The sequence below is a fragment of the Lactuca sativa genome, chromosome 3 (genome assembly GCF_002870075.4).
Source record: "Lactuca sativa cultivar Salinas chromosome 3, Lsat_Salinas_v11, whole genome shotgun sequence".
In the NCBI taxonomy this organism is placed as follows: domain Eukaryota; kingdom Viridiplantae; phylum Streptophyta; class Magnoliopsida; order Asterales; family Asteraceae; genus Lactuca; species Lactuca sativa.
Genome location: NC_056625.2, coordinates 66,739,516 through 66,752,938, shown reverse-complemented (window position 1 = coordinate 66,752,938; position 13,423 = coordinate 66,739,516). Strand labels below are relative to the sequence as shown.

At 40.1% G+C, this 13,423-nt stretch overlaps 1 non-coding gene across 1 annotated transcript; it reads right to left on the bottom strand.

The window, feature by feature from the left end:
• Nucleotides 1-804: 804 nt before the first annotated feature.
• Nucleotides 805-911, bottom strand: LOC111888410 (small nucleolar RNA R71). Its single transcript, XR_002849184.1, has one exon. It is a non-coding gene; the product is annotated as a small nucleolar RNA R71 (small nucleolar RNA).
• Between the last annotated feature and the right edge of the window lie 12,512 nt (nt 912-13,423).

The window sequence follows — 13,423 nt, the reverse complement described above, 5'->3', positions numbered from 1 at the left end:
TATTTTCTTTCATATTTTTGTTTTTAGTCTTTCTTCTATTTGACTTACCACGTCGTGGTGTCGTAACAATTAGGTTCTATTTTTTTGTTTTGTTCTTTTTACACGTTTTATTTGTTTTTTTGTTGCAGTAGTATATAACCCATGAATTGAACACAACTTTGACACTGCTACTTGAAGATCGAGGGTCAGCTTTTCATAAAAAGAAGGACAAGAACGTAGGAGAATCAATCACACCAAAGAAATCACCATTCAAGGATCTAAAATCATTTTTTCATAAAAAGAAGGACAAGAACGTAGGAGAATCAAGCAACAACCCGAAAGATAAAGGCACTTTTGAAGGCATTGAGAAAACTCCTAATAAAAAGGAAAATGGTTACAAAACAGACGAAAGTAATGAACCCAAAAGCGAGCCAAAAGCCAACATGACGAACATTGTGGACATGAAGATGAAGCTTACAAGAGGCGAAGGCGTGAAGACACCGGACTAGGACTTGTGCAACCCGTAATTGCTGCCACAACCACCTTTGAGCTTAAGAGACATATCCTTACCACATTAAACGGTATCCCATTTTCTAGAAAAGACCACAAGGACGCCTACAAGCACATTGAGGAGGCCAATGAAATTGCTGGCTACTTCAACATACCAAACGTCCCACGCGAGACAGTTTTGCTAAGAATGCTCCATGTTACTCTTAAGGGAACAACAAATGATAGGTTGAAGTCACTCCCACCAGGCACGATAAGAACTTGGGAAAAATGCGCGAAGAGTTCATACAATAGTTTTACCCACCATCTAAGCTTTCCAAGTTGAAGAAGGCCATAGCAAATTTCGAGCAACAATCGAGTGAGTCATTGTATGAGGCGTGAGAGCGATACAAGGGTTTGTTGAGAAACTGTCCTCAAATTAACCTTAACATATTGATTTTCTATGATGGGATGAACATCACAACTAGGCAACTCCTTGATTCTCAAGGGCCATTAACAAATAATACACCAGCCGCGATCAAGGAGTTAATCAAGGAATTTTCTAAACATTCAAGGGAATACCATAACCCACGTTATGATACAACTAGGGGAATTTTTAATGCTGATTCAGAGGACATGTCGGCGGTCTTAGCAATGTTGCATAACATGGATAGAAGGATGACTAAAATGGATTAAACAATCCATGCTATTAGAGTGGGGTGTGAAAACTGTAACGGGCCGCATTTAACTAGAGACTGTGATCTGGATGAAAATGGAAACCGAAAGGTTCAAACTTGCTACTCAAGCGGTGATCGTTATGATGAAGACTGGAGAAAGCCCAAGAAAAAATGGTTGCCCTATGATGAGTACAAGAAAGCCAAAGACAAGAAGTTTGAGCAAAAAAGGAAGAGGGTTTTACCAAAGAGAGGAACCCGCACCAAAAAAGAAACCCGATTTTGTGTCAATGCTCACCCGCTTTGCACTTGCATCAGAAAAGAGGCATGATGAAACTGAAGCAGAAATAAGAGAGCAGCAAGCTCTAATGAGGGATCAGAAAACTTTACTCAAAAACCAATAAGCTTCAATCCTCAACATTGAAAAACAACTTGGGCAACTAGCTAAACAATTCAATGAAATATCACCTGGTTCCCTTCTAGGAAACACTGAACAAAACCCAAAATGAGCTCACATCCAAGCTATTACAACTAGAAGTGGGAAAATTATTACCCATCTGACTCCCATTAACATAAAAAACTCGGATGATGAGAAGGAAGGTTGAGAAGCAAGTCAAAGAAAGGAGTCTGAACAATCGGCACGACTTGGTGCTGACACCACGACGTAGCAAGAACCTGAAATGAAAAATGTTAAACATGTTCAAGCCATACCGCCCACCGCTGCCCTTTTCTATTAGAGCAAGAAAAGAGAAGAATGTTGAAGACTACCAGAAGTTCTTAGATCACATAAAACCCCTTGAAATCAAAATTTCGTTCCTTGAAGCCTTGGCTCAAATGCCAAAGTATGAAAAGTTTCTGAAATATCTCCTAAATAACCAAACTAAGATGGAGGGAATATCTAAGGTGGTACTAAATGAAACCTGCTCAGCTGCAATGTTGAATATACTACCTAAGAATATGGGTGATCCGGGAAGCTTAACTCTACCTTGTCAATTCGGAAATCTAGCCATTAGCCACGCTCTAGCTGACTCGGAAGCAAGTGTTAATTTGATGCCTTATTCATTCATCAAGAAACTTGATCTCTCGGAACTAAGACTGGCCTGCATGGTCATCCACTTAGCCAACAAAATGATGACATTTCCAAGAGGAATTTTTGAAGATCTACAAGTTAAAGTTTACAAGTTTGTCTTTCACTCTTTCCCACAGATTTCATTATTTTAGACATGGATGAAGATGAACAAGTCTCGATTATTCTTGGAATGCCATTTTTGAGCACCGCTCAAGCCTTAGTTGATATAAGAGAATCCAAACACAATCTTCGATTTGGAGAAGAAGCGGTCACCTTTGGAGTCAATAGAGCAATCAAACACTAAAGGATAAGTGATGATACGACTTTCTCGGTTGATGTGTTCGATGAAATTCTAGAAAAAGAGCTTTTAGGATGGAAAGAAAAGGAAACTGAGGGATATATATGGCTCTACACGAAGGAGATTTTGATGATGAACTTGACATACAAGAGCTAGAGAAGAGGCTGCAAGAGAGTGAGTACAAAGAATTGAAAAAAGAGGTTGAAGAAACACCATGACATGTTACTGACACCACAATCAGACGTAAAAAACTGCGACACCACAAAGTGGCGGGATGCCGACGTCGTGTTCACTGACCAAAAACCAAATGTCGAGCTAAAAATTTTGCCCAAACATCTTGAGTACGCATTCTTGGAAGAAGATCAACAAAATTCGGTCATCATAGTAGCTGATCTCGCAAAACACGAAATGGAAAGCAGAGTGGAGGTACTCAAGAAATGAAAAAATTCCATAGCATGGAAGATCACCGACATCAAAGCATTAGTTCCGCATATTGTTCGCATAAAATCAACCTAGAAGAGGGAGTTAAGCCAGTGGTTCAACGCCAAAGGACACTAAACTCAAACATGTAAGAAGTAGTGAAGAAACATGTAGTCAAAATCTTGGATGCCGATATCATTTATTCAATATCGGATAGGCAATAGGTGAGTCTGGTGCATGTGGTACCTAAAAAAAGAGGAATGACGATAGTCACAAACGAAGAAAACTATCTCATTCCAACAAAACGGTAATCTGTTGGCGTGTGTGCATCGATTATTGTAAGCTAAATGATGCTACATACAAATACCACTTTCCTTTACCATTTATTGATCAAATTCTCAAAAGATTATCCGGTCATCTCTATTATTTCTTTTTAGACGTTTTTTCAGGATACTTTCAAATCCCTATCGATCCTTAACCAAGAAAAGACCATGTTCACTTGCCCAAGCAGGACCCTTGCTTATAGACGAATGTCATTTGGGTTATGCAACGCACCAACCACATTCCAAATATGCATGATGGCAATATTCCATGACATGGTTGAAAATTTCATGGAGGTCTTCATAGATGATTTTTCGGTTTTCGGGTCCTCTTTTGAAGATTGCTTGTCTAAGTTTGACTTAATGCTAGCAAGATGTGAAAAGACTAACTTGGTATTAAATTGGGAGAAATTCCATTTTATGGTTAAAGAAGGAATTGTATTTGAGCATAAAGTCTCCAAGTTGGGAATAGAGGTGGACCGTGCAAAGGTTGACACAATAGCCAAGTTACAACCTCCTACAAACATGAAAGGGGTAAGAAGTTTTCTGGGTAATGCATGATTTTACCACCGATTCATAAAGGACTTCTCAAAAATTACAAGGCCATTAACCCAACTTCTCTTGAAGTATGCTACATTTCATTTCTCGGAAGAATGCCTTGAAGCCTTTCAACTATTGAAGGAGAAATTAACCAATACCCCTATCATGATAGCCCCAAATTGGAATATTACATTTGAGCTTATGTGTGATGCAAGTGACTTTGTAGTTGCAGCTGTTCTTGGACAAAGGGTTGATAAACACTTTCAACCCATATATTATGCAAGCAAAACTCTCAATCCGGCTCAAACCAAGGCTCTGATACCAACTTGTAACTCCCAAAATTTTCAAATAATTTTTCACATTCTAAAACACACTTTCATTCATAATTATTATAAAAATGTCATTGTATCACATAACGATCCATAACAACACATCCCAATATCATAATATGTAAAAGCTCCTCATGTGTGTATTGATCATGCCGGCGCCTTCCCGCGATCCTCACTAGTACCTGAAACACATAACACAACACTGTAAGCATAAATGCTAAGTGAGTTCCCCAAAATACCACATACTACATATATTAGCCACTCGAGGCTATAACTCTGTTTGACCCTCTGGTCAATGTGTCTCAGTGGGACCCTCCAGTCCCATAACTCTGTGGACCCTCTGACCCTAACTCTGTGGACATTCCGGTCCTAACTCTGTAAACTCTGTAACATACATAGCATAAATCACATAGAAATCTCATCATGAAAAAACATACAAATACTCTGTCACATAAATATAATTACCACTCTAGGTAAAGTATAGTGAGAAGACTCACCTCGGGTAACTCGGTAATCTCGAACTCTGTAAAAATATGGTCTAGCCTCCGCCTAATCATATGAAATAAACACTCTTAATCAATACATCTCTCAAGGCTAGACTATTCCCTCTCTTAGTACTCTCGGAAGGGTAAAAGACCATTTTACCCCTCTCATGGCTCAAAGACCCTAAAGTTGACCAAACCCTAAAAGTCAACAAAAGTCAAATCCCCGGGTTACGCTGCGCGTACCAAACATGTACGTTGGGCGTACCCGGCATCCTCACAGAAACGTGTTACGCGACCCCTTACGTCGCACGTACTGGGATTACGCCCCGCGTAACTCCCAGTTTCAGACTCTTAAGCTCTTGAGGTCTTAACCAATTAAGACACACATCCAACTTCTAGATCTGACCATTTCTAAGCCTTTTAATCCATAAAGTTGGTGACTTTAAGCCTTTGCATGGCTGGACAAGTCACTAACACCCATAACATTCCATTTCCAACCCTAGAAAGCTCATAACTCAAGCATGACCCCATAACAACGACCAAGTTGGGATTTTTATGGATCTATAACACAAATATCACTGAAATGGGACAGATCTAGGTCCATGGAGTCCATTACAATCATAAAGTCTCCACCTTTGGGACTTTTAACCCTAGAAATGGCCCATGCAACACCAAATCAAAATAAAGAGGAAAGTTTTGAACTTTATACCTCTAGTTGAAGCTTCTTCCACTGAAGATCTCAGATCCAAGCTTGCACCTCAAGCCCTAGCCTCCACAAGCTTTTCTCCTTCTTCTTCACTAACACACCAAGGCACTTTTAGCTCAAAACACTCACACACACACACACACACACTTTGGGATGAAGGAAGGCTCTTCTAGGGTTTCACTCTCTGATATAGTGGCTAAGAAATGATCCTTAGCATCCCTTATATAGTGTACAAGCCAAATATTAGGGTTTGCATCTGGACCCTCTACTCCCAACGTAACCCTGGGTAAGCCCAGCTTACCCAGGCGAGTCTGCGTCCAAATTAAGTGCATTAGTACGCGCAGCATACTCCCCAGTATGCCCAGCGTACTCATTTGCTACAAGAACTCATTCAAGGGACTAATCTTGACAACTTGACAAAAGGGAAAGGTTAAATAGCTTTACCTGAATTTCGGGATGTTACAGTTTAAGACAATTTCTTTTTGTTTTGTTTGTTTGGTTTGTATTGTTTTGGTTGGTTGCTTTTGGTTTGTAACTTAGGATTTGGTTATTTTTATTTGTTTCCTTCTTTTATAATGGTTCTTGTCTCTAGATTCCAGGAAAGTTTGAGTTTGAGAGTGGAGTAATTTTTGCGAGAGTGTTATGATTTTAAGTGAAATATTAGAAAAAGTGGCGAGAGAGGCGATACTTGAGAATATCGAGCATTATTGTGATCCACCGAGTGAAGATTCACGTTTCCATAAATTCACATCTTTGTTGGTGACAAATTTGCTGAAGAATGCACTTATTTTTGCATTTTCACTACCACTACGACGTGGTAACCCTCATCACGACGTGGTAACTCTCACCACGACGTGTTGTCGCTAATAGAAATTGAAAAATAATTATGCTACCACCCACCACGATGTTGTAACGACCCGTTCCCGGTATGTTAATTTATTGGTTTTGTTGTGAGTTTTGCAAGAGGAACTCGGCGAGTTCATAGCCTGACTCGCCGAGTAGGGTCGCGGCTGCGAGCACGCGTGAGCCGGGGACTCGGCGAGTCCATATTCTGGACTCGGCGAGTCCATCCGTCTGGGTGAAACCCTAAATTCCTGGGTTGCCCACTATTTAAACCACCTTATAGCCCCATTCTTGCCTCCCTCACCCTGTGAACTCAGTGAGAAAACCCTAATCCTCCCTTGAAAGCTTATAAGTGATTGGTGCCATTTTGTGAAGGTGTGAAGAAGGAGAAGAAGAAAGAAGCAAGGGAACGAGTTGTATTGCAAAGATCCAAGGGCAAATCTGAGTTTATTGAGGTATTTTCGGAGTTCCTTTCTTGTTTTATGCTTTAATCTTCCATTTGAACTCTTCTAAGAGCTATTTGATGTTTGTTCCAAGCCTTATGTTTGCTTGAATGTCTTAATAAGTCGAAATACCTTTGGATCTGAGTGTTGGGGTGTTGTAGAGCCCAGATCTGCTGTCTTTTTGGAGTTACTTTGCATAATAATCGTAGATCTACCCATTTTATGCATCTTTTAGCCTTATTTCCCTTATTCATGAGGTTGTGCACGTAAAGTTGGAAACTTTACGTGGTAAATCAGCTTATTGGACTCAGATCTATCAATTGTATGTGTTGGATTCAAACAAAATCGAGTAAAAATCAGTTGCATGGCGGCAACTCGGTGAGTCGGGAAGAACGACTCGGCGAGTTGGGTCGCGAGTTCCCGAGTCCTTCATTTTGATCATTGTCGAGTGAATCCAGTGAGTTAGAGAGTGGACTCAGCGAGTTGAGGGTAGACTCAGTGATGGAGGAACTCGGTGAGTTGTTCATACAACTCGGCGAGTCCAAGGCAATCTTCTTAGGATCAAGAACAACTCGTCGAGTTGTTCATATGACTCGGCGAGTCGGATGAAGATTTTCTGAGTTTGTGGATCGAATGAGTGCTCGCCGAGGCGATGCCATGCTCGACGAGTAGCAGCGGGTAGGGTCGAGGAGTGAGAATAGGGACTCGGCGAGTTGGCGGCCCAACTCGGCGAGTAAGGTCAACTGTGGGTTGACTTTGTCCGAGAGTTGACTTGGTCCGAGGGTTGACTTTGACCAAGGGTAAAAGAGTCATTTTACCCAATGCAGTGTTTAGTATTTGACTGAGTGTGTTTATGGACTTGTAGCCGGGGAGATACCGGAGCAGCAGCAGTTAGCCCTCAGAGCTATTCACTCAGCAGCCAGTTCACGAGGTGAGTTTCCTTTCAGTAGGACGGGTCTAAGGCCACAATGCCGGCCCGTTTAGCTAGCAGTAGTATCTGGATGTTATCCGATGCAGTAGTTAGCACGTTTGATGCCTTCGTGGCTCAGACAAGATTATGTGTGTTCATGTTCGTGATATGTTATGCTATGATCAGTCAGCTTCGGGCTCCGGTCCGATGTCAGCTTCGGACTTCGGTTCGATGTAGGGGACAGGGTCCCAGTTAGCTTCGGACTTCGGTCCGATGTCAGCTTCGGACTTCGGTTCGATGTAGGGGACAAGGTCCCAGTTAGCTTCGGACTTCGGTCCGATGTCAGCTTCGGACTTCGGTTCGATGTAGGGGACAAGGTCCCAGTTAGCTTCGGACTTCGGTCCGATGTCAGCTCCGGACTTTGGTCCGATGTAGGGGATAAGGTCCCAGTCAGTCAGCTTCGGACTTCGGTCCGATGGAGGGGACAAGGCCCCGTATGTGCTTGATATATTATTGTATGGTATGTGGTAATCTGGGGGAGCTCACTAAGCTTCGTGCTTACAGTTTCAGTTTTGGTTTCAGGTACTTCCGCAAGCAAAGGGAAGAGCTCGGGATGATGGCATCGCACACTCCACCGCCTTAGCTCTAGCCTGGGATTGATCTAGTTGCTTTGATTTGATGTAGTATGATACAGTTTTCCGCACAGTATTTTATTATGGTTTGGAATACATCACGCATGGTTTTATTAAATGATGCTCTGATTACAGTTTGGAATATTTAAAAAAAAAAAAACAAAAAAAAAAAAAAAAAAAATTTTGGGTCGTTGCAGATGTGGTCCCTACTACCACGAGATGGTGACTTCTCGAGTCCGATTTTTTAGTCTTATCCTAAACATTACAAAGTAAAAGTGTCCAATTGCTAAAGTCAAGTTCCGTTGCTGTCAACCACTTCCGTTTTCACACTTATGAGCTAGCGATCCTACACACAAGCAACACGATTCATGATGCATCTTCTATCCTAGTGGAGTATGTTCCTTTTTCTCCCTCTTTACTTTTATGTCTTGCATAGCATGCAATGAGGGCATTGCATCAAATAAGTTTGGGTAGGGCGTTTATGCATTAGAAAAAGGCATTTAATTTTTCAAAATTTGCATTGCTATTTTTCACAAATATGCATTCATATAGACTTGAAATAATAGTTTAATTTAGGAAAACCTAGCTAATTAAAATTTTTGTTAGTATTATGTGGGATGATCCAATGAGAGCCCAAATGTTTACCCGAGCCAAGACATGTTATAGTGTATTTGTGGCTTTCCATTATTAGTGAAAAGCCATGGGATAAGAAAGATAATCTGGTAGCTTATATGATATAATAAGTTCTGCAGCGTGTACCTGAAATCCATCCAGGAGAGCTTATGTAGTCATTATACTTAGACTAATGCCTCTATCCAATAAAGTTTGAATTTAACCTCATTTCTTAAGCATGTAGGACTTGAATGAAAAAAGTGAGATATATAAAAAAGGTGAAATTACCAAAAAGTTGAAGAATTTTGGAGCTGTCAAAGTATGAAATCTAAAGATCAAAATTCTGAAGAAATCTAAAAGTTGAAGATACCAAAAAATAAACAAAAAGGTGGTGAATTCAAAGAAATTGAAAGGAAAATAACAAAGAACAGACGAATTCCAAAGAGCTACATTGTGTTGTCATGTTATAATTTTTCTAGAGTTTATGTATGCTTGCTAGTTTAAGCAAAAATACCTTGAGGTTAAAAAAGATTTCCGAGGATGGATTCGGAGGGTTGCAAAAATGAATGTCATATAAGCTAAGGGGCGAAAGTTCATAAGGATTGTGAGTATTTAGGAATGTGAAGTTTTTAGGTACCATAGACACAAATACATGCATTGTAGTCTTAGGATAATGGTTGGGTTTGAAATTGATTATTTTATGCAATATAGGTAAGATAAAAAAAATCAATTTTCTTAGGGGAAAGCAAAGAATAAGTGTGGGGTATTTTGATATGTGCATATCTATACATATAATTTTACATCATATCTTAATATTTCTAATTATTTTTATGCCCTTTATAGAACAAAAGGTACTTAATTTGTTGTATATTGTGTTTTAGGGGTAAAAGACATGCTTGGAGAAAAAAGGAAGTTGTTGGATTAGTGTCTAAGTCCATAACTATTTTGGTATGTACTTGACCTGATTATGAGCATGGTCCTTTTGGGTTGCCTTCACCATAGCAATATGTAGGATGATTTAAGGAGAGAAAGGTTTAAATATGATTTGTTAATATATTATGAGAATAATATATTAAAGGAGAAATTGTTAGGTTTTATACAAACAATCCTATGTGTGCATGCAACCCTAGTTGGATCTATGTTTTCACTATAAGACATACAACTTTATGAACACAAAATAAAACCCTGGCATGCTTCTATAATTTTCGAAAATTACATAGAAGTGTAGTAAACATACCTTTGTTGTTATATAGCAATAACAACTAGTTTCCTTGATCTCTTGAACTCTCTTGAACTCTTGAAAGCAAGCACCACAATTGTAGTGCCTCTAATGGCTCACAAACACCTTGAAGCAAGAAGGCAACAAAGAGAGAGAAGGGAATGATGCTAATTTCATCCCTAGGGTTTCCTTGGAATCAAGTGGCCTCAAATTGAAGCATAGGGCATGTATTTATACTATAGGGTGCTAGGGTTTCAGTCAAAACCCTAATGGACAGCTTAGCCACCAAGCAGCCCAAGGAGCCTTATGGAATGAGGCCTTTGGACGAAAATATGATGATCCTTCATCATAATTTCGTTCCCCCTTAGTCCATTAGGTTTCCTAGCCCAAAACTCAACTATCACACATTTGACAGTTTATACCCTTTTATTTAATTAATCTCTTTTAGTCACCAAATTAATTCCTAATTAATTTATGACTAATACTAATTAAATAAATATGATTTCTCCTTTAATATATTATTCTTATAATATATTAATAAATCATAATATCTCCTCTCTCATATCAAATTACCTTGTCAAGTTGCTTTGGTGAAGGCAACCCAAAAGGACCATGCACACTCGGGTCAAGTATATACCAAATATGGTTACTGACTTAGACACTAATCCAACAGTCTCCCACTTGGATAAGTCTAGTAACTATATCTCACGTATAACTTCCGTATCCGATAGCAATCGTAGCTTTCAATAGCTGCTGTCAACTCTGACCAATAATCTGTCCTTCAGATAAGGGATCGTATAATCCTCTGTTCTAGATATCATGCTAACAATACTTATTGTCTAGCATTCTATTTCTTGATTTCTGATTTGTTCGACATAGAACTCAGTTGAACACATCAACTTTATCCTGACCGGGCCCGGCACATAAGTCAAACCAAATCATCAAGTGGCCGAGATATCGCTTTTATCCTCATAGAATAAAAGGAACAGAAAACGTTGACTAATATGCCTTTATCATTTACTAGTTAAACCACACACAATAATACGTTTTATAACATCAAGTTACTGATGCGTTTTCGTATTATCAATGTATAATCAACTAGTAAACAATAACCATATCTCTAGGTTTAAAGATTATATGATATTATCATCTTGCGATCACTTGTGATAACATTCATGAAGTAATACCAGCAAGTGTGGGTCTATTTCAATGCTCAATACAAATTTCATAAGCACTCATAAACTTTGCAGCAAACCTTTGCTATGTCTAAAACTTTTCAGACAATCTACAAACAAATTTATGACAATCTTCCTTCATATCTACTTCCAACATATGAGCGATTGTGAACTGTTCGAATAATCTTATTATTCAGGAAGTCAAAACATGCAAAATCGACACAATAGATAAATAATCAACACAAGATAGAAACTTTCTTATAAATAACACACCTTTATTTAATCATAATTTGTTGAATATGACATTATCTATTACAAGTTTTCTACCTATCTAATCTAAACTAATATCGTCCTTCAGCCCTACGCTCCTAGCGTGCTGCAAATGCTTGACCCTACTCAGTCCCTTTGTAAGGGGATCTGCTGGGTTATCTTCTGACGATACCCTCTTCACAACGAGGAGTCCCTCTTCTACCCGATGTCTAATAAAGTGGTATTTCCTGTCGATATGTCGAGATCTGCCATGATCCCTTGGTTCCTTGGTTAAGGCAACCGCTCCTTCATTATCACAGAAAATTTCCACGGGCTCTTTTATGGATGGCACAACTCCAAGGTCTCCAATGAAGTTCTTCAACCATATAGCCTCCTTTGACGCTTCGCTCGCCGCAATATACTCTGATTCGCACGTTGAATCAGCTACGGTCTCTTGCTTGGAACTTTTCCAAGTCACTGCTCCTCCATTTAGGGTAAAGACCCAGCCTGACTGCGATCGGAAGTTATCCCGATCCGTCTGAAAACTAGCATCACTGTACCCTCATACCCTTAAGTCATCACTCCCACCGAGGACTAGAAACCATCCCTTGGTCCTCCGAAGGTACTTAAGAATATTCTTAACCGCAATCCAATGTGCCCTACCAGGATTCCCTTGATATCTGCTGACCATGTTTAAAGCGAAGGCCACATCAGGGCGAGTACAAGTCATAGCGTACATGATAGAGCCTACTGCGGAAGCGTAAGGTACTCGGCTCATATCAGCTATCTCTGTCTCTGTACTCGGGCTCTGAGTCTTACTCAGCTTGGTATTGCTTTGGATTGGCAACTCCCCTTTCTTGGAATTTTCCATACTAAAACGCTTTAGTACCTTTTCCAAGTATGTATCCTGACTGAGTCCTATCAGTCTCTTTTCCCTGTTTCTTACTATTCTTATTCCCAGAATATAAGCGGCTTCTCCGAGGTCCTTCATAGCGAAGCATTTCCCAAGCCAGGACTTGACTTCCTGCAAGGTTGGGACATCGTTTCCTATGAGTAGTATGTCGTCGACATACAATACGAGGAAGCTTACTATACTCCCACTGGCTTTGACATACACACAAGATTCATCTTCGCTTCGCAGAAAGCCAAACTCTTTAACCTTCTCGTCAAAACAAAGATTCCATCTGCGAGATGCTTGTTTCAATCCATAAATAGATTTCTCAAGCTTGCATACTCTATTCGGATGCTTCACATCGACAAAACCTTCTGGCTGATTCATATAGACATCCTCAGCCAACTTTCCAATAAGGAAAGCGGTTTTCACGTCCATCTGCCATATTTCATAATCATGAAACGCAGCTATGGCAAGCATCACCCTAATAGACTTTATCTTCGCAACTGGTGAGAAGGTCTCATCATAGTCAACTCCGGGAGTTTGAGTAAAGCCCTTCGCAACCAATCGCGCTTTATAAGTATGCACTTTCCCATCCATGTCCGTCTTCTTCTTGAAGATCCACTTGCACCCGACTGTCTTACGACCCGGTACATTATCAACCAAATTCCAAACTTGGTTGTCGTACATGGACTGAATCTCGCTGTCCATAGCCTCTTTCCATTTTGCAGACTCCGGGCCTGCCATGGCTTCCTTATAGCTGCTAGGTTCATCCAAATTTACTAGTGTACTATCACTAATAAATGTATCCCCTTCAGTAGTAATATGAAAACCATAAAACTGGGGTGGAACGCTAGCCCTAGTGGAACGTCGAAGAGGTAGGGACTCGTCAATAGGTTCAACAGGAGTTTCCTCCTCAAGTTGAGTGCCAGTGTCCGAGGTTCCTTCATCGCTTTGATCTTGAATTTCTTCAAGTTCAATTTGCCTCCCACTGTCTTCTTGGCTTATTAATTCCCTTTCTCGGAAAACCCCTCTTCTAGCAACGAAGACAACATTGTCACTCGGTCTATAGAAAAGGTAGCCAAAAGACTTCTGCGGATAGTCGATGAAATAACACTTCTCACTGCGAGGTTCTAGTTTGT